At 36.6% G+C, this 26,539-nt stretch overlaps 1 protein-coding gene and 1 long non-coding RNA gene across 3 annotated transcripts in view; both read left to right on the top strand.

Moving 5' to 3' along the window:
* The window catches only part of LOC139116298 (von Willebrand factor D and EGF domain-containing protein-like), an 89,580-nt gene that overhangs the window by 45,029 nt on the left and 18,012 nt on the right, over positions 1 to 26,539 (top strand). The gene's annotated exons all lie outside the window — the stretch shown is intronic.
* LOC139116093 (uncharacterized) lies at positions 115 to 25,335 on the top strand. Its single transcript, XR_011548238.1, has 3 exons — positions 115 to 242; positions 19,675 to 19,779; positions 20,251 to 25,335. It is a non-coding gene; the product is annotated as an uncharacterized lncRNA (long non-coding RNA).

The following is a 26,539-nucleotide window of genomic DNA, read 5'->3' as shown; positions in this document are numbered from 1 at the left end:
TATCACAGATCATAGGGGTGATCTCAGTCTGATTTGTCAAAATTGTTGTGAAATTTACAGCTACCCACTTAGGCCAGTACATTCTCACTGATTTTGCTTTTACTCGGGAAGGCTATTCGCACCTTTCCTGTGCAGGTTGACAGTGTAGATACTGTATTGGATGATGTCTCCTTGTCTGAATCCAGTGTAGTTATCATCCGGTTATTACAATTTGTCATCCCAATACTCCGTTCAGAATTAAGGTATGTATAAATGTTTAATTTGATTCTGTTAATTAATGAGTACAATGAAATGAAGGTAAAGTGATATCTTTCAAAAACTCGCATGATTTTGTTAGATCAAAATTTTTGGAATAACACATGTTTGTTAAAGGTATAATTTTATGTCATTGTTGTGTATAAATAGTAGTGACAACTACAGCGACACATAAATAATATTTCTATCTCACTGGAGTTTCATCATGTAATTAAACAACTAACAGTTATGTGTATAAAACACCATGTAGAGTTAATTAAATGTGTATATGTAGGCCTGGTGTGATGTTCAGTACTGTATGGTCACACTGTTTATCAGTTGCTCATCTCAGGCCCCAAGCCAAAAGTCCCATTCATTTAAAACTTGCTATGGAGGTATCTAAAGATAATGTCAGTCAGACAAGAGGAAATGTTGTTGAAATTTGGATAATTGTAATTTTGCTCAATTTTCCCTGTTTTTTGGTAAAAAAGCCTTTTTTCTCTGAAACAGCAAGTCCAAATTCCAATTCATTTGAAATGTGTTATCACAGTTCATAGGGGTGATCTCAGTCTGATTTGTCAAAATTGTTGTGAAATTTACATAATTGTGTTTTTGAGGCAATTTTTTGCCACTTTTGGTCAAAAAATTGTTTTCTCTGAAACCACAAGTCCAATTCATTTGAAACTAGGTATAGAGGTTCCTAGATGTGATATCAGTCAGATTGCCTGAAATTATGGTGAAATGGTTTTTTCTGGATTTTGGTAAAAAGTCTTTTTCTCTGAAAGTGCAAGTCCAATTCATTTAAAACTTGGTAATGTGGACCATAGGGGTGATCTCAGTAGGATTTGTCAAAATTGTAGTGAAATTTATATAAATTATAAAGTTACACAATAACATAATGGCAAATGTACATAATTTTCATGAATTTCCATTCAAGATCTTGTTTGCTATTCTCATCTTACATTTCTAATTCATAACACTCGTGAACAAATGTTCAAAACAAATGTGGGAACAGTGTCCATGACGCTATTTTTTAAAAATACACTTTAAAATTACTTTAAAGCTTCAGCTTTCGATGCAAAAAATTTCACCAGCAAGTTGAAAGATTGTGTTCTATCTGAACTCGCGGCTTGCAGCATTTGCCCTTGTTATCTGAACACCAAAGTTAGTAATTACTTAGCAACTTGGCAGAGCATTCAGCTTTATACCAAGACATTTACCAAAACAAAGTCTAGTGTGTGGGTGTGGGAAGTCTGATACAACTCGGTAGGCAGCCCCACTGAGTAAACTGATCTGTTTATGTTGGTCAAACCATTTTTGACTGGCAATATTACAAATGTAAATGGAAGAATTTTTGAAGGGGGAAGTAAATACTGTGAGTAAAACAATAATTTGTGGTTACTTTGAGAATACGGTACATCATTCAATGCTCAACTGTGTTTGGACTGTGTAAGTGGTAAATGGTTTATAGCAACAGCCGCTTATCAGTTGACTCAGTAGGGCTACCTGCTGAGTTGTCTAAAACTCTGAAGCAGTAAAACAGACTTTGGTTTAGGGAACTCTGCTGCATATTGCTAAGTGCTCAGCCAAGTTTCAGGGTAGTTTGGTGTTCAGATTCAACTGTAACAATTTAAAATTCAAAAGCTACCTAATCTCTGCTAACATTGTAGCACTTTTGACTTGGTTTCTAGTGAGGATTATTGGGATTTTGAACAGTTAATACCTTTCATATAATACCTTTTTTGTTGATGAGAGCATCACACTGCATGCCCTTGGCGGTATATTTTTTTCTCTACGTAGCATAAACCAGTTTCTTGTTCTGCTCCCTGAAGCAGACTTGAAGGCATATTAGTCTTCAAGCCCAAGCAATGCCAATGTTTTGCTATTTTCTCAGTATTTTTCTTACATGTTTCAACTCCATTTTCTTGTTCTACTATTGATACCTTACAAAAGCTTCAATCATAAGTTTCTTAAGAAAGCCTGTACATGAGTAATGGCCACTATTATTATTGACAAATGAATTTTAGTCTAGACTTTAATTCATTTTAGATCTTGTAATGTCCATGCGTCCGTCCGTTCACGCAGATATCTCAGACATGCCTTGGTCAATTTCTTTCAAACTTTGCACAAGGATATTACCCTACCCCATACAGATGCACGTCAATTAATTTGTTTCACAATGGAATTAAATTTGGCCGTGTTAGAGGACTCTTTAGTTTCACTCTTCTTAGACTTCCATTTATCAGGCAGTTCTCCATAGACTCCTATGTAAAAGGTAGTTCTCCATAGACTTCTATGTATAAGACAGTTCTCTGTAGACTTCCTTGTATAAGGGCCACAAAAAATAAAAATTTACTTTCTCATCGTATTCATATTGGAAAAATGATGCAGTGACACAGTTTTATTACCTCAATTTTTAGAGCAAATAAGGCTAGAGTGCTAATTTTTTGTACACATAGCGAAGCATGGTGTCAAAACATTTCGCCACCATGTCAACTGAGGTCAAAGGTCATTGGCCTTAAATATCACACAATTTGAATGAGCAGATAACTTAAAGGGCCAGATAGTTCATATTTGGTAGGTTACAGCACCTAATGGTTAACTGTCACATACCTTATTAAAGGGACATTATTTGTATCTTTGACCTCATATTGTTGCAAACAAGCAGTAGCCGACCATAGACAACTTCAATCCCATTTGCGTACACCTTATAGAAAAACCTTGGGTCTGAGGTTTATGGAGGTTACTGTTAACCTCAGAGTTGGCAGGTTTACCTGCGATCAGTAACCACACTGCAAACTGCTATCTGGGCCGCTGTAAGCATCCGCGTGTAAAAAAATAAACCACACAAAGTGAGAGTCAAAAGTGCAGTATTGCAGTTTCGGGATTCCCTATTACTAATCCAGTTTGCTCAGTTACATTTTGACGGTCAGTTTTTGATGGAGATCTTGACGGCCAATCCTGCTCTTAGATACACCATTCTTTACTGCTACAGAGCACATTTTAGAATGGGCATTTCAAATGCCTACCAGTACCAGCTGACAACGACAAGGCCTATAATTGCAGATCTTTTTCATCTCGTTTGTTCCTCCATATGCATATGTAGACTTGCCCAAAGCCTTTGTGCATAGAAATGTGAAAACAGAGTAAAATGACGGGATATTTAACTTCAGTAGACAGTCAGGTTATTGTCGAGGTGATCGCGAAATTGAGCAATGTAGGCCTACAGGTACTTTGGCGACTGACACTTACATTATGTACCGGTACATTGTTGGGTGAAAGCTAACTCTGCGTGGCAGGGCTGTGCCAAACCGCTGGCAGTTTTCTCCACCAAAAACAACCCATTTTAATCCAAAACTTGCATTGAGTTTTGTTTTCAAGCATACCCACCTCGCCTTGGTACACAATTAGCCCTGCGTACAGGTCTGTGTGTTCCCAGCGTTATAGGGCGTGGAGGCCGTACGCAGGGCTTTACTCGTGTAGGTACATGATGTGCTCAGCTGCGCTTCTTACGTAAAGTCCACTTTTGGGAGTGGGTCGGAGGCACAGAGGCCGTAAGCGAACGGGTCTAGGCAACTGTAACTGTGATGTACTCACTTTTGGTTCGAAATGCGATTCAACTGATACAATTAATTACACGATGCACAGAGAATAACAACTTTCAAACAGATCTTGTGTGTCGAGAGATGACTCCAATCGCGAGCAGTATCAATGACTGTAGTACTCGCCCGGCGCTGTGTCACAATGTCACTGATGCTACACACCGTGCAGTGTTCAGTCCGAGTGCGATGTTTCCAGGTTCAACAAGTGATCATGTCGTGTTTGTAAAACGAACCAACGTATTGGCAAGAAAATGTCCTAAAACCCTTAAAAATTGACGAAGTTTTGCTAACGATCAAATGCACAGGAAATGCATTACTCTGTACCTGTTTCACTATTACCACAGCAATCTGACATCGATCGTTTTAGTTTTACCATTGACCCAATTGCGTCTATGGTTTCATTTGTTTCACAGTCCGTGTCATCGATACTAAATTGAAACTTAAAAGCAAATGCCCTGCTTAGTTTCACTATTTGACAGTAGTTTGTGATACGTGCATTTGTTTATGCGCCATGTGCTCCTTGATATCCATTGTGCTGAAGTTAGTATGTAGGTCACAGGCCTTTTATGTTCCAGCTGTACTTTGATGGTTGACGTATGCGTAGTAATATTGGTTATGTGCAGGGGTTCAATCATGGCGGTTGGTTCAAATCGCGCTGACGCCCTTACCAACATTGAACCTTGCCGTAAAGAGCAAGAATGTGGTTTCACATATCCTTTAAGCCATCCATAGTCACAATTTAGGTCTTCCATTGATTTGACCGGGGATTTCAGTCATCGAAAAAATGAAAAAAAGTCAAAAGATACAAATAATGTCCCTTTAATTATTATGCATATGGTATCTAATTCTAGGCTAACCAATAAGGCTACAGTGCTTATTTTTGGTACACAGTGCGAAGCATGGGATCAAACCATTTCGCCGACATGTCAACTGGGGTCAAAGGTCAATGACCCTAAATATCACAAAAATGCGAATTACTAGGTAACTTAAAGATATACTGTCACCTGTTCCAATTGTGCCATAGTTACTATGCAAAGAGAAAATCTAACCAACCACAGAGTTTAAGCGGGTGGCCACTTTTTAAAACAGCGCCCTCACATTGGCATTTTGAATACCAAGGAATGCCCCTTTGACCATACATGGGGATATTTAGATTACAGGTGACTGTATACCTTTAAAGGGCTAGATGGTTAATATTTCAAAGGTTAAAGCACCTATTGCAAATTAACATATACCTCATAGATTATGTACATACCTAATTCTAGGCTAACCAATAAGGCTAGTGCACTAATTTTTGGTGCACATGCAGACACTCTCGAATCTGGGTCCGAAATTTGCATATTTCTAAACTATGCAAATAATATGTTAATGAGGTTTGGTCATCCGCAGGTACAATCCAAGCATTAGGGGAACGCTCCATTAACTTAGAAGTACCAGACTAACCCGAGTTGGTTATCAGAGGATTAATCTCTATGTCAACATATGCGAACAGATTACCTTTTAGAGTAAACAGAACATTAGCACTGCCGGAACTACTTTTAGCATGGCCAATGCCAGTCGGCGCCTGACTTGATGATGGCTCCCCTGTCCGGCATTCAGGATTTCCGACCAGCGTTAAAAGTGCCGTCTAGCACTTGCTGTTACTTTGAGGTCATCATTTAGTTCATAAAATTGCATTAAGAGTTTACAAAAACAATGGTACTATAGAATCCCTTTCAATAAAATGCTGTTAATTAATGTACGCTGATTTTCCAAATAGAAAGCTATTTTAGCTGGTTGAGGGTACATTCACAAAGATCATTGCCCTTTGAACTAAAGTTTTCCTGTCGCACAATATCTCTGTACGATCGAAAGTAGACAACTGAAGATTTTTCGCTTTGTATGAATGTTTATAACCTTATAAAAGATAAAGTATGGTAGCGAAAATCAGCACAACAAAACAGGACTTTTACTAAAACGTACTCTTTCAATTTCAGTTCAGACTCAATGAGTGGCATTGCGGAAAGGTGCATGCAATGCAATGAAAGTCACTAGCAAACTTTGGTGTCAACGGATCCAGTCTTTGAATTATCAATGAACACTCACTTATTTTTCTGGTCAAAGAGCCAAAGGCTACTTGTCCATCGCAACAAGCCCCTCTGTTTGCAGTGTGTTCATTTTTAGCCAGATGCCGGCCAAATTGACCGGCTACTTCCGTATTTTGGCCAGCTACTTTTCAGCGATGTTTCGCTCTCTAGCCCCGAAATTCTGGTTTTGATGATAATATTTTGATATTTTTGTTGTCTTGCAAGCCGGAGATAACATTTCAGAAGTGCCGATGTGGCTATATGTAGTCTAGCAATTTACGCCCACGAATAGCCGACCATTGCTGAATAAAGCCGACATTTGTTTCTCTCGAACGCGAAAGAAAAGAAAGAGTCTCAAACCCGGAAGAGAAAGTCGAGGCTTGAGAGCTTTGGTTTTCTGCGTAAGAGTAGGGCCTTGTCTGATGGGTTTGGTAGGTTTTTGATCAAAAGTAAAGCGACCAAACGTGACTGAGTCTCATTTTTATGTAAAACTGTGAAAGAGGCTCCCCACCTAACCATCCAACTATCTTGTGAATTTTGCATACGGTCTCTCGCTGCTGCCTCAGCTGAACTCGGCTACATACTCGGGTATGTAAATTTGGTTTATCCCCAAGTAAAATCGTCTTGTGCAGAGTTCATAGTTTGTATACATATTCATAGTGTATATCTGCATTCTGATTGGAAGTTTGAATGCTTTCTGACCTTGCCAACGAAAACGACGCAGTGTTTAATGCTGGCGTGCAGCACTGAGAAGGGGCAAATGCGGATGTTTATACACATGTGTATCATTTGTTTTAATGATCAGCCACCTTGGTGTTGGTAGTAACATGGATGTACATCCATGGTAGTAATTGTACAGACAACAGTTTGTGAATGACAGAAAATTGATCAGGATATACATCAGTCATCGGAACTGTCTCCATCTTCTTCTTTGTCATCTTCATCTGTGTATTCTACTACTTCAACCATGTTTTCTTCAGCAAGATCATATTTGATATTGATCTCATCAATTTCTTTGATTTCCAATGCTTCTGTGGTTTGCCCTTTGTTGATTTTGTCAAAAACAATGTCATCAATTAAGCTGTCACTCTGATCTCCAGTATTGGCACAATTTAAACAATTGCACCCTGGGCCACAGGCATTATTTGACTTTGTACATTTGCAAAATTTATTTTTGCACCCAGATTTTTAACATTACACCCTTTGGTATAGAATGCCATCCTTTCCTGTACTTGGGACAAATTTTCTGGTGAATCCCATATGGGTGATAACTTGTTACCATTGACAACATAGCCAGAGTTGTCATATCCACATAAGACAATCTGGCCCCTTTCTGACTGTGACCATGAATCAGAGATGAAACAAGTTCTGAGCCAATGGTATTTTAAAGCTGTTGGTTTGGAATTAGATCCTCCTCCCTCTGAATTCTAACTTGGATGGTATTTCTGATTTTTTCAAGCCACTGAATATGTAATTCCAATTCAGTGTCAAATGTTTCATCTCGTTTCATGGCTTTAAACTGGTCATATGGGCTGTCATGTTGTGATTCAAACTCACTGTGATGTTTCTGGTAGTAAATAGTTCCAATTAAAAGAAAGAGAGACAGCTAGGTCTTTCTCCCAGGTGCCACACTCTGTGTCTGCAAGAGTGCCTGAGGTCGCGGAGGCAATTGCACCAGAAACAAATTCTGAATATTGGAAAAATTCTTTCTGAAATGCTGCTTTTCCACAGCTAACAAAAATGACAAAAAAAGTCACAACCGGATGTGATATAGAGAGTTTGGAGACATTTTGCTCTTATGTCTTGATCAATTTAAGCAAGATCTGGATCATTTGCTAAGGCTTTAATTAATTTATTTAATGTACATGTGACTGATCACCTGCACGTGCACTGAGCTGTATAAAGATGTTTCTGTCTGATAGCTCAGATGCCATCAGAGGTAATCCGATGTGGTAAACATCTGTATCTGGCGAGTATATGAGTATGTTCTTTTTTACTTAAACAGGGACATGGCGCCATATACGTGTATCAGTTTCTTCATGATTTGAAAAATATGCAGGGTATTCATGAGAAGGGTAATTTCCACTCACAATTATTGCTTTGTCTTTCTTTTGCCCATCAAAACCCCCTGCAATGACAAACTCCTTGTCAACTCCAAGGTAGGGCTTCAGAAAGTCTGGAATTTCTCCACACAGAAAATTCACCAATAACCGCTTAGTTTTTCGTCACCAAAAAAACATCCAACTTTCCTTTGGAAGTACTGTTTGCAGGTCAATTGATTCATATATGCTGTACATTTTTTTGCTTTACCATCTCTACGTGCTCTTTCCAAATCTTTAGGACTTGGTAAAGTTTCAAAAAATATAATATTACAAATTGATCGGATCTTCAACGTTCAAAAATTTAGTTGGGAATTTACAACACAGGGCAATATAGATGGACACCAGCAAGGGATGTCAGCAAATTTTTTTATTTGCTTCTGCTTGTGACAAGAACAAGTCTAGATATGGATGTCAGCCTTACCTAAGAATACTTTCAATGATGTGTCAGTCACATTTGACCAGCATGGGTAAAACTAATCTTGTAGACAAAAATCTGGATAATTCTATGCTATAGATAAGTACTTTTAATAAAAGGGAAACCCTGATTTCTCAGCCTACACAATATGCATTTTGATTGTTATGATAATGGTTTAATATACTGTTTAACTCTTACACTGTTTAACTTAGTAAACCAATCACCAGATAAATGAGTACTGGTATTCTTATTTCCATTTTGGTAGGGGCGGATTGTTCTGGGGAACACCATAGGATAAACTCTATGATTAAATTAATTCATTGTTTGATTTACTGCACAATTTTGATGAAATTCTCAATTTTCCATGTTGTCAGCACACTTGTAACTGTGGAACAAACCACAAAAATAACCAGTTTAAGACTTCACTGGACACAAATAATGACACCACTGCTCAAGTGTCATCAGGCTAGACTGACAAACTGAATCAATATTGAGCATATCATGCTAAAATACAGCAGCTATAATACTAAAAAATTCTGAAATCTTATGAATTTATGTAACTCAGAACTGCAAAGTAAACAACAAAACCAACATCTTGTCCACACCATTGTTTAAAATAACAGTGACTGACAGGCAAAAATAACAAAACAGCAAACATGGAATTTAGCCATTTTCATATTGGCCATTAAAGGGACAAAGTCACTCATTTTTGACCAAATTTTGGTCATATATATATATATATATATATATATATATATATATATATATATATATATATATATAAACACATACATACATATATATATCACACAGGTGGAGATACGGGCCAGTTCATGTGATAAATATATAAATATATAAGAAAATATATATATATATATATATATATATATATATATATATATATATATACACAATACGGGTGGTTTCAAGTAGAAACTAAAATGTCATTACACTATGTGTTTCACATTATTGTGATCTTCAGACGAGAATGATCAGTTATTCGACGTGGCAAGCCTTATGTTAGAGGCTAGTATTTAGTACATTTTCCAGTATTTCCTGATTAAAGATTGATATACTTGCCTGATCATCATGAGAAACGTCTGCTTTCTATATTCTACATTGCATAGGTTACCGATAGGGGAAAATGTGTAAAGCAAGCCAATTCTGATTCTATATAAAGTTTAAAACCAGTGGAATGCCTTGACAACAAACCCATCTTTTATTGCAGGAAAATAATAATAAATATTGAATTTGAATCAATGTATGTCTGTTGCTACTTTTTTGTTTTCAAAAAAATATAATTGAAATCAGGGAACTGGAATATAGGTTTTTGAATACTGTGTTAGATTTCTGTTCCTTTGAGATTTTAATTTATAAAAAAAAACCTGGAAAAGTAATCCCCAAGTGCCACCAAATAACACCATTTTAATCTTTTTTTTTCAAAAGCTCCTGCGGCAGGAGGGGGGACACCCCCTGACCTCCCCCGCGACCAATTTTGCTGTCGCTTGTGGCACTTTGGCATCACACCTTCGCCCTCTTTTTAAAAAATCTTATAGAGAACATTGCATGTCATCAGAGCACTGGATACAGACATATACATCAGCCCCTGTCACAGCCAAGGCAGGGCTCGAAAATTCTCGCCGCCCGACGCCCGTGACAAGTGAATTTTGAGTCCGGGCAAGTGAAAACAACATTCTCCCAGCCCGACGGACAAGTGAATTTCAATGGGGCCACTGTACGTACGCGCTGCCACTCTCTGGTTCTTTGAGTGTACCGCTTTCGATATGGCCGGCAATAAAATAGCTCTGTTCTGCTTGGCTACAAAATGGCAAAATATTGACGTTTTTGCAGGCTCTTGTTTTTTTCTTCTCATGAAATCATGTCAGCACGATGCCTCCTCAACAGAAAACTACAGCTTACAATAAAATGTTGTAAGGTGTTGAAACAATTTACCCTCCTTCCTACAAAGTTACAATGTATTGATACACTTTACTCTCCTTTCTATAAAGTTACAAAAGTCCCTGGTACGTGAAGCAAACATTGTTGCTGTTCAATACTGCAATAACGGTCCCTCTCAGTCTCTCATGAACGGACCGTGCTACAATACATCATGGGCGACCATGAATACACTGACCCTTGGCTTTGCCTCCGTGATCTGTGTCCCGCGTACCGGTCGTTATTTTTAGTCCAAGTTTTACCTACTTTGCTTGAATCAAAATTTGGCCTGCAATTACTCAGTTTGATAGTAAAAACCATTATTTCAAAGGAAACTTTCACAAACAGAGTCATAATACAAGGGAAAAGGAGAAAAACTTGAGGTTTTCTGAAAGGTCAAATCTGGGTCATCTTATGTGATGTCATAAATGAAGACCCTTAAGTACACAATTATGGTTCAAAAGAAACCACCTAGGAAGGTCCAATAGGTACAATCTTATGATAAAAGGTAATTTCTTGGTGCTTTCCAATTTAATGGCATTTAGCTTGACTGTCAGTTTTCAATTAAATTTTATTAACAGTTATGGCAAAGGGAAATTGTCAACAGTAGTTGCAGTAAGCATATCAATTTCAAATATCACATTAATATTTCTGCAGATTCCTCCAGTTTAATGATGTAGTAGTGAACATCACCAGACATTTCTTGATGATATCAAACTATCAAATGAAAATGTTCCTGGGCTACAATGTTATCATTATCATTAAAACTATTATTACTCTTTAAAACATTGGGAAATGAATTGAGCAATATCAAATATTGTGTCTTGTTTTAAAGGATTTTGACCTGACCCTTTTTGTCTCAAGAAAAATACTCATGCTGAAGATGCTATTGACCTGCTTGATCACAACTATGACACAACACCATAATACTTGTATCTACACTGTCACAATGCTACCGAATGCTTTCTTCTGCATGGAAAATTTGTATTTGTGTGGCTAACAAAACCACATAAGGAGCTTGTAGTGTATATGTATGATAAGTTGTCATACTGTGAATACTGACTGAATGCTGCAGAAATATTTTGTATCTGTGGTAACGTACACTTCACATTGCTACCTGATTTTTAGAATTGCCACCTAATTATTTCTTGTGGCAAAAGTTTACCACTAGAAATGAAAAAGTATTTCAATCCCTTCAATGTCATAAAAAACACAGATAATTAATGTAATAAAAACTAAACAAATATTTCTTTAATGTAAAAACTATCATGAACAATATCTTGATTTGTAAAATTAGGAACTCCTGAATGCCGAGAAAGCTGTTGCTACACTTGAGATCATAAACTGTTTAAGTTTAAGTGGCTACAAGATTTTTGATTTGGTTAATGAGTTGGCTAATCATTTTGGTGACTGAGGGGAACCCTGCAGTTTATGCACATACCACATGGTAACAGTAAACTAAATGATACTGAAAGTTTCACATGGGCACAATTTGACACAACACTAGTGGCATATTATATACTTACCCTTAGTGCACCTACCTGACTTGCCTATTTAACACAAGGTACCAGGTCATGATGACACACAATGACAATGTACCGGTGTTGTCTTATTGGAATACATTACATGTCCCCCAAAAATTTAATTTGTCCCCATTAAGACCTACTATGGGTCACTGTGTCCCCATGCTAGCAAAAGCTGGCCAAAACACTGTGCATGTATACGTTATTAGGGCCCAAGCCTACCGGCTGGGCCCCTATTGGTTTTATAGGAGTTCAATATTCTTCTTCTTTTCGTTCTTCCGCTCTTTTTTTGGCGACCTAGAACTCAAACACCGCTCACCGCAAACTTCTAAAACTTGCAGGGCTAATAGGTACCTATGAGATCTCGTGCACCTGGGTATACAAATTTCGATTGGTCACGTGACCTGGCGGCCATATTGGATTTTCCAAAAACCTAAAAATGGCTTCTCCAGAATACCCAGGGGTCTAGTCGATTTGAAATTTTTTGTATAGCAAGCATGGCGTAAGGTCTTAAGAATTTGCAAATAAAATCGCGTGCGGTCACGTGACCTTGGCCGCCATATTGGATTTTTGAAAAATACCAATTTAATCTTTAAAAATCTTCTTCTCCAGAACGAAAACACCGATTCGACTGAAATTTCATATGTAACATCTTAAGTGTGATCTCTTTCAAGTTTGCGAAAGGCGTTTTGATCGGTCACGTGGTTTGGCCGCCATATTGGATTTTTCGAAAATCGTGATTTAATCTTTAAAAATCTTCTTCTCCCGAACAAACACCGATTTGACTGAAATTTTCCATATACCATCTTAAGTGTCATGTTTTTCAAGTTTGCAAAATGTGTTTTGATTGGTCACGTGGTTTTGCCGCCATATTGGATTTTCCGTAAATATTAAATTCCAAGTGACACGTACAGTAACTATTAGATGATGTTCAAAATCCTACTTTTTCAAGCTCGAAGTTTGCACATAATATCATTAGTGCAAGATTTTTCAACCATGTTAACCGCTTGGGCCCCGCCAACGCTGCTTGCATGTATACGTTATATTAGATATTATTTTTGATACACAGAATAAGGAGACAAATTTATAAGTAAGTTACAGCTACTGTTTCTTTAAATGACATGAATAAAACCATACACATTTACTCCTTACTGTCGTTTGCAGATAAGAATGGACAGTGAAATTGATCTAAATGTTATCACACTTGTGTAATTGGTTTGTAAAGTTGTTTCAAAATTTACTACAGGATCGGTAACTTTAGTTGAGTTGCGGCAAACTAAAGACAGATTATAGTGTTGTTTCACAGTAGGCTTCTGCTGTAATTGTTGATATAAAGCAATAAAGTAGACACTGATTAGTGTCTGTGTGTAGGGTAAAGATTTTCTGACTTTCTATCCCCGTACATTTCGACAACTTTCTCACCTCTTTTCCTGTAAATCCTGATTGTTTTTGGCAAAGAACTTCATACAATGCAAAGGCAACAAGAGTCTAATGACAACTAGACTCTGACTTGGCTGTGATACAATGTAACTCAAAGCAGCATATAAGGAATGTAATATGAGTCTGTGTATGTGAAGTGCACTTCAAAGTGTACTCCCTGGTGTGTGTTTATTATGGGTCAATAAAAGCCCTTTGATTTTCACCGCAGTTATAACAAGTCAGTGCAACTTCTGAGACAAGTTTTGGAACAACTTAACAAACCAATTACACAAGTGTGACAACATTTAGATCAATTTCACTGTCCATTCTTATCTGCACACCAGTGTAAATCATCTGAAATTCAGGGCAAGTGAATTTTTCTTCCGGACAAGTGAAATTGAATATTCACTTGCCCTATGGCAAGTGAATTTTAAAAAAAATTTTCGAGCCCTGCAAGGAACCTCTTTCCAACACAGACCTGTATCACAGGGTTTAATCAGGGTCTGTACAGGGCCTGTCACAGCAGCAATCCATTTTACAGTATAGATATTTAACTTTCCCATTCTTTTTTATTATTTTTTTTTGAGGGGGTCACTCAAAATTTCTGTAGCAGAGAGGGGGGTTACTCAAACATACATGTCATGGTTGGCAGGGGGTTACTCGAAATTTTGGAGTTTCTAAAGCAATTCCTCCGATCCCCCAGGCTGTAAATAATGACGGCTCCCTTAGTGTAGTTGAGCCACTATATGAGTCAATATAGTCTGCCAGTATGAAGTGCAATGGATATACACATTCTGTTGCAATATATGAAAGGTGACACAAATTATAGAACACCTGTAGCATACGCTTATGTTTGTTTAATGATGTTGGACTGTAAAACCAAAGATAGTGTTCACCCAAGCTGAATGATTTCCTATGTAGATCAGATCTTTCACTTTTGTTCATTGTAATCTAAAATAAGAAATTTACAAAACTGGATTTGTGCTGGTAACAGCATCATTGATTTGAAGCTGTGATAAATCAGCAGTTTCATACTTTTCAGAGAAACTGTCAGCCTGTTTGTATACTCTGCTATTAATGTCATCAGCTACAGCCAGTAACATGTTTGTAAAGCTTGGAGACTGATCTCTTGTTGTCTTTATAAGATTTTGCTCCATTTACTTGCATGTGTCCTCATGTTTGTCAACCAATTTTTTGTGTGAAAGTAGTGCAATGCATATGGAGCATGTCAGTTACATTTGCTCCCAGACGCAGAATTAGAGTGCCATATTTTGCATTTACCCTATACCCAGTACGTAGAGATGTAAATTGAATATGGCCATCAAATATTTTTGCCTATTCCATTCTGAAGAATGTATTTGATTTACTAGTATAATACTGCAAATCTTGTTCATGATCACCTTTGATCCATACATTTATTTACAATCTCACAATAGAGATCTCTAGCCTCTTGAAGAAGACAGACTCTTTTTTAATAATTTTGGCCCAATAAAAAGTGACATTTTGTTCAGGGCTATATCAGTGATATCAGTTGTATTTTTGATACTGGAGGCAATGTCTTCAATGACTTGCTAAAGGTCATTATAAGTCTCGAGAGATTGCACTTGATGTTTTTTTTCATTTTTTAACAATGTGGTAAAGTTGCATGTAACATTTTCCACACAGTTGACTTTTTCCATCAAAACTAAAATTCATGTAGTCACCATGATCATGGGTGAAGCCATTGATTAAGTCAACATTTGACGGAAACCGCACATTCGATGTAATGCGCTTTCTACAATCTGGCATGCTGCAGTATTTCAGTTTTTTTCCATCCATTTATTGTAGTGTTCTGGACAAAGACACACTATGTCAGGAACAGAAGTATCGATATCACTGGAGTAGAGATTAAACTGTGTGAGAAAGAGGTTTTTGTCATCAACATCAGTGGAGTGTAAACCTGGGCCAGTTAAAGTACAGATAAACAATTGGCCTCTGTGACATCAATTATTGGTGCTTTCTCATCATCCCCTCCATCTCTTCCAGAAAATTCTTTATCTATATAAAGCTAGGCGACACGCATTGCAGAAACAATACTGTTCATTCATGCCCCTAGATTTTAACCAGCTCGGACATATTCCTCTGGTTTTCCCACAACATGGTACCATCTGTTTGTTTTTTTATCCCACATTTACCACATGGACCACACTTATTCTTATCTGGATGAGCTTTTGCTTTATGTGACCTCACACCTCCAAGTCCAGAGATATTGATCAAAAACACTTTCTTGTGCAATGTGTGTGACTTGAAACAGCAATACAATGGCTGGTCTTCTGAGAATAACTTAAAACTATGGTAGTCTCCTGTAAACCGAGACTGTGGGCCACCTCTTTCTGAATATCACATGAAAGCGATGATGTTAAAGGAAGAATAAATTTGTTGCCTTCTAGCACAACAGTTACATGGTGCTTTTCAAATTTGTGGCATCTTTTTAGCACATACTGGCCAATTCTGGACAACCGTATTTCAATATCAGAGAGCAGGCCAATGTTACTTTTACTTTCCATGACATAACTGCATCAATCTTTTTTCAACAGTATCATTTCTTTGACAATGAATGTGTTTTTTGTGCACTGAGCATCCTGTTGGAAACTTAAAACCCCTTGACTATGGAGTTTCTGACAATGTGAAACAGCTTTTGAAATCTTGACCCAGGCTCTGTGTACACTGTTTAGATGTTTTTTCAGGGACAAAGAAATATTCACATGGTTCAACCTTTGTGCTGTTGCATATTGCAGTATTTGAGTCACAAAATTGGCAAAAAATTTAATATGCCACTTTTGCGATTGGCCTGTAATATTATTAAGTTGCCCTCCATTTAAGAAGACTTGCTGCCGCAAGTTTTACTTCTGTCAGGGGCAACCTTCCATGCTCTGTGGCATATGGCATACCGTAGTTTATGCAACTTCTCAAAAAAACATCCTTACTTGCACTGCTTTCTTATTTGTCAAAACTATGACAAATGATTTCAAAGTACGTGAATTTCTTGTGGCCAAACTTTACCATAAACTCAAACTGTTAGTAAACATAGATACAGGTACAAAATACCGGTGAATATTGTAAGCCATGTGCCATTGCCAGAACGGGCTGTGGTAGGTTAGCAGCCACAGTATATCTGCAACAAAATGTAAAGACACTTGTATTTCGGAAACTGGATCATACTTAAACAAACAAAACCATCATTATATATATTCTTGATCACAAATTTTGCTCAAAAAATAAAAGATTACAACAACTGGGATACTGAAAATACGCAATGATATGTGATACCAACGCGTCTCAAGCTGTTTGCGTGTGCATGGCCACCATATTTATTGGATTTAACGGTATTTAACACCGAACAGACCTCATTTCAAAGGCGTGTTAAGTTCATATTTGTCTGTTTTGAACACCAAAACTTTGCAGAAAATCATAGACATGAGATTCAAATCCGACCAAACCTGGTTGCAAATTGAATTAAATGTCTTGCCAACGCAAGCGACGTAGTGCTGTATAAGGCGAGGTCAACATGTCTACAAAAATCGTATCTGGTGATTTCTATAAAAGATTTGCCCTGATTGTTGAAAAAATTTACATAGGTCACGACTGGAGGCAATATAAATGGCAAGGATATGGAAAATTTCCATAAATACTAACCTTTTGCAGTGTTTTATGCCGATTTTTTCTAGCCGTGAAAATGGTGTAACGGTCATCGAAACTAAAGAGAGGGCACCCTTCATTTGAAGGAAATCCCTTATTATGCATGAAATGAAGGACCCAACTTCGAGAGTGCGGAAGCGTAATGGATCAAACCGTTTCGCCAATATGTCAACTGGGGTCGAAGGTCATTGACCGTAAATATCACATAAATGTGAATTACTAGGTAATTTAAAGGGCTAGATGGTTCATATTTGGTAGGTTATAGCACCTTATGATGAACTGTCATACACCTCATCAATTATGCTGGGGTCAAAGGTCATTAGCCTTAATATCACATAAATGTGAATAATTAAATAACTAAAAGGACTAATGGTTCATATACCGGTATGGCAGGTTAAGGCACCTAATGGCACACTATCATATACCTCATTAATTAGTCCCCACAAACGAACTCCAGGGACTTATAGATTGAGTTCCGTCTGTAAGTCCGCACACATGCATGCCTTCCCTGTTCACGCAGATATCTCAGACAAGGCTTGGTCAATTTCTTTCAAACTTTGCACAAGTATAGCACCAGACTCCATACAGATGTACGTTGATTTAATAGTTTCACAATATGACCCAAGATGGCCACCTAGCAGCCATTTTTTTACAAGTTTTTCATGTCTTGAGCCGTAACCAAGACATGTGTCAACTGATTTCTTTCAAATTTGGTGCAAGGACATTAACCTATGTCGTACATATGCTTGTAGATTTTTCTTCTGATACAATCCAATATGACCGCCCAGTGGCCATTTCATTACAATTTTTTCATGTCTTGAGCCATAACCCAGTGTGTCTCAACTGATATCTTTCAAAATTGGTACAGGGACATGGACCTATGTCATACATATGCATCTCTATTTTTGGTTAAAATACAATCCAATATGCCCTCCAGGCAGCCATTTTGTTACGATTTTTTCATGTTTCCAGCCGTAACCCACAGCGTAACCCAAACATGTCTCAACTGATTTCTTTTGAAGTTGGTACAACGACATACCGGTAGACCTATGTTATACATGTTCATGTTGATATTTATTGTGATACGACCTAATAGAGTCACCAGGCAGCCATTTTGTTACGATTTTTCATGTCAGAACCCTTTTCCTGCCAAGTCCATATTTCACCATCAGGTCAAGATGGTTAAAATTAATGAAACACAACATATGGTGTATTTTAACATAATACTGTACATTTGAAAGCTGTTGAAAACATCAATACTATAAACTTGATTTTTTTTACTAAAGATGCTATAACAGACCAAGCCAAGTGTGTGAAAATACTTCATGTTTTTGGCTCAATACCGCTTTTTACTGACTTGGCTGATGGGGAAGTAATATTTAGTCTTAATACTGTCTGGCAGGAAAAGGGTTAAGCCATAACTCAGACATGCCTCAACTGATTTCTTCCAATTTGGTACAAGGACATTAACCTTTGTAATACATGTACCTGTCAATTTTGTTGTCATATGATGCAATTAATAGCTGCCAGCTGGCCATTTGTTATGATTTGTTTATGCCTTTAGCCATAACTCAATACGTCTCAACTGATTTCTTTCAAAATTGGTACAAGGATATTAACCTGTGTCATACATTTTTATGATACAATCCAATCACACTTATTTATTGATGCCTCGACATGAAAACAATCACTGGATTCACAGTACATTGCTACACCTTATACAGACTTCATTTGAATGCTCTATGAAGACTGATGTCACAATTCTGAATGGGGACTATGTCATTGACAATGACTTCAACAATAACAATGGTGATTACTACAGAAGGGTGTGTTGATAAATTACATCAAGCAATTGTTTGCAGAATACAACAAGAGGCCACTGTTATAATACACACAAAACTGAGACAATACACCTTGAAAGTTTTTCAAGAGTTACTGGGGCTTTAATCTTCTTGACACAGATCAGGTCTGAAAAATCATTCCAGATTTGATGGCATTTGTAAATGAGAACAACGAAACTAATACATTGACACAACATATGTTGACTTGTAAAAAATTGGGTATGTTGGAATTCACTATGGAGGAGAACAAGAAAATGGCATTGCCACACACACCCACAAAAACTGAAAATACCAAGCAATTATAGGTAGTGGCCTGCCTGTTAACTTTGATAAGAAAAATAAGTGCTGCCCTGTGCTCTACTTTGTGAGGACTAGGCGCCATCTGCTTCCAATGGTAACAGAATTCACGTATTTTAACTTCAGTGCCTTCAAAAATAACAGTGTAATTGATTCTAGCACTTATAAATTGCTTTGATGATGATTGATAGGTTGATTGATAGATTGATTGATTGATTGACATATCAATTGACAGCTAAATACTTCCATAAAATACAGGGATATATAGAATCTGTGGCAGTCATATAATTGGAAATTAATTTGTGACAGTATGATTTATCACTCTCAGATATTTATGATTACTGTCGGAAAGATGGCAATAAGAAATTAAGATTTCATCTTGAATATCCTTTGTATACGGCTAGTTTTCAATCGGGTCCGAACCCACAACATACGGCATCAGTCACCTAGCAGAGAGGCCACAGAGAGAGCCGCTCGCTAGTGCAAATTATCTGCAAAAAGCAAGTTCAGTATTATGTGTTGCATGGTCTTACATGATGGTGCTCTTTCCTATGATTATTAGTTGCGAGTGAGAATATGCAAAGGAACACTATCCACCCAGGGAGTCATATGGAGTCCTCTGCAGAAAAGAACAAGAAGCAATGTGAACATGATGAAACTTCTGAAGGTCAGTGATAGTCAATGATATACTGACATATATGTACCTGTAACCAGTAAACATCTATTGGATGACTTGCCATGAAGGTGACATCACAAATCTGTTCCTTGAGCATGTAACAGTAGATCAACAGAACATCATGTGCATAGCATAGAGTTTAATATTATTTGATTGTCTTCCTTGTGTAATACCTAGGGGGAAAATAGCTTTCCACATGAACCTGTGACCCCACAACCGTTAAATCAGCTAAAGACAAACAGATACTGGTGTGCAACATATTGAGCTGCCTTGTGGGGTTTGTTTGTATTTATGTAGGGATTGCGTTAACCCCAAATTTTGCTTTACAGACTCCCGATTTCGCACTAGGACCCCTACAACATTTTAGTGAGGAAGGGTCCCATTCTTCAGAGAAATACAGATATTTGAATTTTGTTGAGGCCTGATTTTATGAACCATTTTCTCTATATTTCCTCACTATAGTTCGAAAAAAGCCTGTTGGCCAGTAAGTACCGTGAACTGAAGCAGAAGGAGCCGCCATTGACAGCTATTTCATGTCTCACATCAGAGATAATTAAACAGTCACAAAGGCCGAAGCTGAACATTATGCTTAGCAAATGAGAAAGTTCTCAGCAACAGAAATTTGAAATTGCTGCAATGGCATGTAAAAAGCAGAGCAATAGCATATAAGAGGAAAGCAAAGAAAAAATTGTAGAAGACGTATAATGATAGCTGTTTTGCTTTCAGATTGTTAGATTACCTTGACACTGAGTTTCTGTATGTAAAATGTTTTTCAGAGTTAATATTGTGGAGTTACCCCATGAGGTTAACCACATGGTAAATTCCTAGCTCTGTTGCTTTCGGTGTGTTCGAAGACAAACTTGACATTTTTCTGATATAAAAAGTGAAGATATGGTACCATATATATTTTTCTTTTCGAAATTAGACTTTTTAGAGTTTCCTCATGAAGGTTCTTTTTGGCCATATCAAGAACCCAACAAAATTTGGAATTTGACAAGCAATGACTCTCATAAGGTAACTCCAAAAGTGTAACTTTGAAAAAAAGGATATGAAATACCATATTCTTCACTTCTTTTCTTTCAAAAATATGCAAACAGGTTGTCTTTGAACACATCAAGACAAATAGTGTTAGGAATTTACCATGTGATGAATATCTTAAAGCAACTCCAAAATTTTAACTTTGAAAAAATGTCAACATGAATCACTATTAGTCTTCAACTTGTTATCTTCCAAACATTCCCAACAGTTTCTCTTTGAACACAGCAAAACCAACAAGTTAGAAATTTTATATGTGATGAACGTAATGAGGTAATGAAAAACTGTAACTTTGAAAAAAAAGTATGTGAAGTGCCATACTCTTCACTTGTTATCTTTCAATAATGTCCAAACAGGTTGTCTTTAAACACAGCAAAACCAATAGAGTTGAGATTTACCATGTGGTGAACCTCTTGAGGTAACTCAATAATTTTTATTTGGAAAAATATGTTAACTTTTCACTTGCTATCTTTTAAACATGCCCAAACAGTTTGACTTTGAACATATCAAAACCAACAGGAGATAGGAATTCAGAATGTGATTATCTCATGATGTAACTCAAAAATTATTATTTTACGGGTAAAATACATCAAGTACCATATTCTTCGTATACTACATTTGTTAGCTTTCAAAAATGTCCACAGTTTGTCTTTAAACACATCAAAAGAGTTCATAATTTACCATGTGATTAACCTCATGAGGTAACGCCATAATATTAATTCTTGACAAAATGTTTACAGCAGATACCATACACTTCATCTGTTATTTTTCAAAATTTCAAAATCCCACCACTTTGTCTTTGAACACAGCAAAACAACTGAGTTAGGAATTTACCATGTGATAACCTTATTAGGTAACTCAATAATTTTAACTCTGAACTAAAATGTTTACATGAAGTACCATACTTTTCACTCGTTTTTTTTTAAATGTTGTAAAAGTTTGTCGTTGAAAACATCAAAACCAACTTATCTTTTCAAATTTCAGAAGGTCAAATGATTTGTCATTGAACACTGCAAAACCAACAGTGTTAGTAATTTACAACGTGTTGAACCTCATGAGGTTATTCGAAATTTTAACTTTGAAAAGAAAATGTTTACCAGTGGCACTATAGTCTTCACTTGTTATCTTCCAAAAATTATAAACAGTTTGTCTTTAAACACATCAAAACCAATAGAGTTAGGAATTTACCATCTGATATACCTCATGAGGTAACTCCAAAATCCTAAGTTTGAAAAACAAAATATGTGAATACCATCTTCTTCATATTCTACATTTATTATCTTTCAAACTGTCTGAACAGTTCGTCTTCCACAAAGCAAAACAAACAGAGTTAGGAATTAACCATGTGATGAACAAAATGAGGTACCTCCAAAAATTTGAATTCTGATTAAATGTTTAATTTAAGTACTGTACTCTTCAATTTTTTCTCTCAAAATTGTTCAAACGCTTTGTCTTTTAACACAGCAAAACCAACGTTTTCAGGAATTTAGCATGTGATGAGCCCTCATGTGGTAACTCACAATTGATAACATAGACAAAAATATATGATGTACCATACTCTTCACTTTTTTTCAAATAGGTTGTCTTTCACATGTAAAACAGTTTTGAGAGTTACATTTAGCCTTATCGAATTCTTGTTCCTTCATTTTTATGTATTAGTTTTCATGGAGTGATGAAGTTTTTATAGCTTACTTTTGCTTTACCAATGTGAGCTTATTGTATAGGCTGAAGTTGGCATCAGTATGTATGTATGTCATGTCTGTCCACTCAAATAATTTGAGAACCGCAGTACCTATAGACTTGATATTTGGAGTGTGAATGCAAGATGTGTAAACGCCCGGATGATATTTTCGTTTTGGTGATTTCTTCAAAAATATGCAAATTAGATTTTAAAATGCCATTTTTGGTAAAAAAGATTCTTCTCTGTTATCGCAAGTGTGACTCATTTGAAACTTGGTATTGAGGTCCCTAGGGGTTACATCAGTCAGACTTGTTCAAATATTGTGATTAAATTGCATAATTGTATTTTTTGGGCAATGTTTCCCATTTTTGTTAAAAAATCTTCCTACTGAAACCATAATTCCAATTTATTTCAAACTTGGTATGAAGGTTTCTTCGGGTGATCTTAAGTCGGAATTGATGATATTGTGATGAAATTTGCATATTTGTAGTTTTGGGGCAATTTTTCCCATTGTTGGTAAAAAAAAATCATCTCCTCTGAAACTGCACTCTAATTGGTTTTAAGCTTTGTATGTAGGTTCATAGGGGTAACCTCTGTCATATTTGTTTGAAGTGTGATGAAATTTGCATAATTGTATGTTTGGGCAACTTTCCAATTTGTGGTTTTAAAACTCTTCTTTGAAACCACTGGTCCAATTCATTTGAAACTTGGTATGGAGGTTCCTAGGGGGGTGTCATCATTTCAATTGTCCTATATATCACAAAGGGTCTATATTGGTCCCAAGGCCGCTTGTCCACTTAAGTATGTACACTGATAGTTGATAACACCTTCCAATGTAACGTGCCTCCCACGCCCAGTGCCGAGGATAAATGATATTAAGCTTCTAGGCCAGATGTCATCTTTATCTTATTATAGATATTTATGAATAGTTCAAATCAGCTAGTGAACGTTCATCAGTACCCACACTTTGATGTGTCTGCAAGAACTTTTCAGGATACAAAAGCTAGGTTGCTGGTTCATCTCACTCTCGAATGTACCAATTTAAAACATGTGAGCACAGTGTCCCTGACACTATTTTTTTAGTCCCCGTGGACGAAGTCCGGCGGGGACTTATAGATTGGGTCCCGTCCATGTGTGCGTCCGTCCGTGTGTGCATCCGTCCGTCCGTCCGTCATCAACAGTTTCTCAGACACTGCTGAACCAATTTTGTTCAAACTTGGCACAAAGGCATAGCACTATGACCTACAGATGCACATAGATTTATTTTGCGATACAATCCAATATGGCCACCAGACGGCCATTTTATTAGAATTTTTTCATGTACAAAGCCATAACTCAGACATGTTTCAACGGACTTTATTCAAAGTTGGTACAAGGACATTAACCAATGTCATAGATATGCACATCAATTTGTTTTGTGATACGATCCAATATGGCCGCCAGGCGGCCATTTATTTACGATTTTCCATGTCCTGAACTAAACTAGACATGTATCAAGCAAATTTATTCAAAGTAGGTACAAGGACATTGACTTATAGTATACATATGTACTTCGATATAAATATGTACTTTGATTTGTTTCTCGATATGGTCCGATATGGCTGCATGGTGGCAATTTTGTTATGGTTTTTTTCATGTCGAGAGCCATGACTTTGGCAAGTCTCAACTGATTTATTCAAAGTTTCTACCTGGACATTGACTTATGTCATACATATACGTGTTGATTTTTTAAACAGTAAGATCAAATATCGCTGCGTGGCGGCGGTTACGATTTTCTCATGTAGTGAGCCATAACTCAGACATATTTCCACCAGTATCATTCAAAGTTGGTACAAGGACATTGACATATTTCATACATGCTCGTCAATTTGTTTCACATCATGTAGCAGTATCATGTCAATTATTGAAGTTTCATAATTAGGCTGATATGTAAAGAAATACTGCATTAAATTTCATGAAACTTTGTACAGATGTTAAGGTCACATTGCTTTAACAGTGAAAAAGACATTTATCAGTGTCATTTTAATTAGTTTGTAATTGCATATGTAATGAACTTTCCTAATTAGAGTGATATATCCACAGATACAACGTCAAATTAGATGAAACTTGATACAGATGTTGATCTCATAGTGTTGTAAATACTGCATTAAACTTTATGAAATATGGTACCGGTGATAATCTATTAGTGTTAGGATAGTATGAAAAAATGTTTTGCAACATCCTGTCAACTAATTCCCGGTTGACTCATTTAATGACCTTAGGATAGTGGCCTTCATTGTTTTTATGTTTTTCATTACCATGGAACTCATTCTTGGCCATTGAGTGCCATCTGTATCAAAGTATTTTTATCACAGGACCTGTAATCAAAGTACCCATTAACAAGTGGGGACTGTGTCATCAACGATGACTTGTTCCAAAACAGAAAAATTACGGCTGTGAAAATTTCTTTCTTCGTCGGCAATTTGCAGTAAAAATATATGATTAATAGTTATACCAGTATATCCTGATATTGTTTTTCAAGTACAGCCAAAAGAAAAGTTTGTTTCTCATCCTCATTCATGTCAATATAGATCTGCCCGGTGAACCTTTTATTTCTTCATCTCAAGAGGAAAATTTAAGTGAAAAAAAGCTGTACAGATATCTCACTGTTATATTGAGCTGTCAAAATTATGCATTAGTGCACAAAAAAATCAAACCACAGAACTGTTGCTGTGCAACAAAATCCCCTTAGGCATCACTGCTGTGCATATATTGCTGCATTCATTCCTATGTTGTTTTCATGCTTTTTGTACGTTCTTGTTGGTTGAAAAATAAAAAAAGTTAGAAAACTATGTTGCTGCATCATTTTTTGCTCACGTGTTCACACGTGAGCATATGGTTTAGCTATGTCTGTCTGTGTGTATACACGATATCTCAAGAGCGGCTGAAAAGATTTCAACTAAACTTGATACACATGTTCAGAACCAAAATGGCTAAAACTTACAAGGTTTTGATGGGCGTGGTTTTCATGTTAATGAAGCTATCACAGTTTTAATTTTTCTGATACGTGGTTGTGTATGGGAAGCATGATGACTATAGTGTTATATTGCAAGATTTACTGCACCAATCACCTTGAAACTTACCATGCCAGCTATTATCTGAATAGCAATAAAGCTCAAGAAGCATCATGCCAAATAAATTCTTATTGAGAAGTGAGACATTGGGCAGTATCATGTTAATTACAAGCTAATTTGCATATTTAATCAATTTAACAAATTAGCACATTAAATCAGGAACTTGTACTCTAAACTCCACGAAACTTGCTGGTGCTATTGTTTGTGTACATATAAAACTGTATCAAGAGACATTTCATAGTTTATAATTAACCTCAAGCTAATTTACATATTTAATGGGATTATGTAATTAGCACTCAAAATCAAAAACCTCTGAACTCCATGAAGTTTGTTAGAGATATTATTTGTGTAAATATTAAACTGTATCTAGTGACTTTGTTACAGGTTTTTATCAACTACAAGCTAATTTGCATATTAAATGGGTTTAAGCAATTACCACTTAAAATCAAGAACCTTTACTCCGAACTCCATTTAACTTGCTTGAGATATTATTTGTGTACTTATCAAACTGTACCAATAGACTTTTCACAGTTTTAATCAAAACCCTTGCTTCTGACGCCATGAACTTCCTGTCGATATTGTTTGTGTACATAGTGAACTATATGAGAGACCTTTCACATTGCAAATCAAGAGTTTGTGCTCCAAACTCCAGAAAACGCCAGAATATTGTTTGTACCTATCTAAAACTGTATGAAGAGACTCTCCAAAGTTTCCTATCAACAAATTTGCTATTTTGTATTTGTGATCAAACGTGAGCATTTTCAGTTCATATCTGGTTGAAAGATGTCAAGGATGAAACACCTTTTTTCTGCCAACGATAACATATCAACTGATATCAAAAATAAGACCAACAAATCATTCATCATGTGTGTAGTTGGTTGCTGTCTAAGGTTGAAGTGACATTTTATTCTTAATCTGGTAT

The sequence above is a fragment of the Ptychodera flava genome, chromosome 2, assembly GCF_041260155.1.
Source record: "Ptychodera flava strain L36383 chromosome 2, AS_Pfla_20210202, whole genome shotgun sequence".
Taxonomy (NCBI): domain Eukaryota; kingdom Metazoa; phylum Hemichordata; class Enteropneusta; family Ptychoderidae; genus Ptychodera; species Ptychodera flava.
The sequence above is the reverse complement of the archived record's forward strand: the minus strand, read 5'-3'. Positions and strand labels throughout refer to the sequence as shown.